Below are 3,399 nucleotides of genomic sequence, written 5' to 3' on the forward strand. Positions count from 1 at the left end.
ACCCATTTCACTGTGAAAAACAAACCTATAACTCAAGTTCAATATTTTTTTTTACATTTTTTTTTTTGGTCTTTAGACTGAGGACATATAATCAAAACATTACATGATTGGGTTTATTCTGTCCCCTCCTTCAGCTTTGTTATGTTAGATTCGTTTGTTTCTGTTTCCATTTTATTTAATGTTTTTCCCCATTCTTTTTTATTTTAGGTTTTTTTTTTTTTTGTCTGCGAAATATTGGCATGGTTCCAAAGTCAGAACCATAGACAAAAGAGTATTCAGAAAAGTGTAATTACCTCCATCCTCCATTCCCCTTTCCCATTCCCATCCTTTCTACCCTGCACCCCCACCCTGCCATAGGTACAAATCTCATTATTTCTGCTTTTTACTTCCTATGTTTCCTTTTGCATAAATGAACATTTATACATATCTTTTTATATTTATCCTTCTTATTTACACAAAAGATAACTTAAAATACACTTTTACCCTTTGCTTTTACCATCCACTTAACAGTATACCCTGGAAATAATGTTCAGAGGTCTTCCGCATTCTTTCTTTAAAAATTATAATTAATAGACCTTTTCTTTTTTAAGCAGTTGTAGGTTTATAGAAAAAATTTAGCTAAAGGTATAGAGAGTCCCCATATGCTCCTCACTTCCCTGCAATTTCCTTTTTTTAAACATCTTGCTTTCATGTGGTACATTTATTACAAATGATGAGCCAATATTGATACATTATTATCAAAGTCCATAGTTTACATTAAGGTTAGCTGTTTGTGTTGTACATTTTGCAGGTTTTGATAAATGTCTATTAACATGTATTTATTATTGCAGTACCATACAGAAAATTCACTGCCCTAAAAATCTCCTGTACTCCAACTATGCATCCACCCATCCCTTCCAAATTCCTGGCAACCACTGATCTTTTTGCTCTCTGAATAGCTTTGTCTTTTCCAGATGTCATATAGGTGGAATCACATAGTATATAGCCTGTTCACATTGGCTTCTTTCAGTTAGCAATATGCATTCAGGGTTCCTTCATGTCTTTTCATGTCATGATATTTCATTTCTTTTTATCACTGAATAATATTCCATTGTATGGATACATCATAGTTTGTTTATTCGTTCACCTACTGAAAGATATCTTGGTTGTTCCCAATTTTGGTAATTATTAATAAATCTATACACATGTGTGCAGGATTTTTAAAAAAGATTTTATGTTTTTAAGTGATCTCTACACCCATATTGATTCTTGAACTTACAACCCTGAGATCAAGAGTCACATGCTTTACCGACAGAGCCAGCTAAGCGCCCCTGTGTGCAGGTTTTTGTGTAGAAATAAGTTTTCAACCCAGTTGGATAAAATATAAAAGAGTACAATTGCTGGAAAATATGGTAAAATTATGTTCAGTTTTGTAAGACAGTCAAACTGTCTTCCAAAGTAGCTGTAACATTTTGCATCCCCACTAGCAAGGAAAGAGAGTTCCTATTGCTCCACATCCTCTGTAGTATTTACTGTTGTCAGTGTTGTGAATTTTGGCCATTTTAATGGGTATGTAGTGGTTGTTTTAATTTGTATTTCCCTAATGATGTTGAGCATCTTTTCCTATGCTTATTGCCATCTGTATATCTTCTTTGGTGAGGTGTCTCTTCAGGTCTTTTGACCATTTTAAAATTGTGTTGTTTTCATGCTGTTGAATTTTAAGAGTTCTTTATATATTTTGGATACCAGTTCTTCATTTGATATGTATTTTACAAAGATTTTCTCCCAGTTTGTGGCTTGTCTCTTAACAGTGACTATTGTAGAGCAGAAGTTTTGATTTTAATGAAGTCTAACTGATTAATTTTTTGTTTTATGGATTGTGCTTTTGGTATTGTGTCTAAGAAATTATTTGCCAAACCTAAAGCCACACAGGTTTTTTCTTGTTATCGTCTAGGAGTTTTGTTGTTTTGCACTTTACATTTAGGTTTATGATCCATTTTGGGTTAATTTTTGTGAAAGGCTTAAAGTCTACATCTAAATTAATATTTTTGCATATGACTGTCCAGTTGTTCCAGCACTATTTGTTGAAAAGATTATCCTTTTTATATTGAATTGCCTTAGCTCCTCTATCAAACATCAGTTGACTGTATTTGTGTGGTCAATTTCTGGTCTCTATTATGTTCCATTGATCTAGTTGTCTCTTCACTTACCAGCTGGTTACTGTAGCCAAATTCATTGTCATACTAAGAAATGAGCTAGACTAAATGGTCATTGAGAGCAATGCCAGCCCCAGCATCAGATGTGGAAGAGTGCATGTCACTGTTAGACAATTTGGTCCTCGGTGTAGCCCAAGACACCGTTGAGGGAGCCCTCTGATGCCTACTTCACCACATTCTTTATGTCATTGTATTTGGCAGCTTTCTCCATGCAACAGGTCAAACCTATGACTGATACACTGAGGGTGGGGACATGCAAGGCCATGCCAGTTAGCTTCCATTCAGCTCAGGAATAACCTTGCTCACAGCCTTGGCAGCACCAGTAGAAGCAGGGATAATGTTGTGGGCCGCCCCTTGGCCACCACACCACAGCTTCCCAGAGGGGCCATCCACAAACTTTTGGGAGGCAGTGATGGCATGGACTGCAGTCATAAGTCCCTCTATGATGCAAAAGTTGTTATGGATGACTGGGGCCAGAGGGGCCAAGCAGTTTGTTGTGTAGGAGTCATTGCTGACAATCTTGGGGAGTTGTCATACTTTTCATGGTCCATGCCCATCACAAACATGCAAGCATCAGCAGAAGAGGAAGAGATGATGACCCTCTTGGCTTCACCTTCAAGTGAGCTCCAGCCTTCTCCACGGTAGTGAAAACACCAGTGGACTCCACAACATATTCAGCATCAACATCACCTGGGTGCTGATGCTGGCAGGATCTCACTCTTGGGAGATGGAGATAAGCTTTTCATTGATGACAAGTGCCCATTCTCAGCCTTGCCTATACCATTGAATTTACCATGGATGGAATCATACTGGAACATCTAGACCTTGTAGTTGAAATCAGTGAAGGGGTCATTGATGGGGACAGTATCCACTTTGCCAGAATTAAAAACCTGATGACCAGGTGCCCAATGCAGCCAAATCCATTTACTGTGACCTTCACCATCATGTTTCTGGGATGTGGTTAGCACTATACAAGAACACACAGCCATCTGTTAAATGGGAAGGAGCAGAGAGCCTGTGAAATGCTTTTTCTGTATCTTTTCATATGACCGTAAGCTTTTTATTGTTTAGCCTGTTGTGGTGGGTTACATTAACTGACTTTCATATGTCAAACTAGCCCTGCATACCTGGAATAAATCCCACAATGTCATGATATATAATTCTTTTTATACATTGCTGTATTCAATTTGCTCATATTTTCTTA

General features: G+C 37.4%; 1 pseudogene; it reads right to left on the reverse strand.

The window, feature by feature from the left end:
• Nucleotides 1–2,358: 2,358 nt before the first annotated feature.
• LOC113241195 (glyceraldehyde-3-phosphate dehydrogenase-like) lies at nucleotides 2,359–3,138 on the reverse strand (annotated as a pseudogene).
• Nucleotides 3,139–3,399: the final 261 nt, after the last annotated feature.

The sequence above is a fragment of the Ursus arctos genome, chromosome X, assembly GCF_023065955.2.
Source record: "Ursus arctos isolate Adak ecotype North America chromosome X, UrsArc2.0, whole genome shotgun sequence".
In the NCBI taxonomy this organism is placed as follows: domain Eukaryota; kingdom Metazoa; phylum Chordata; class Mammalia; order Carnivora; family Ursidae; genus Ursus; species Ursus arctos.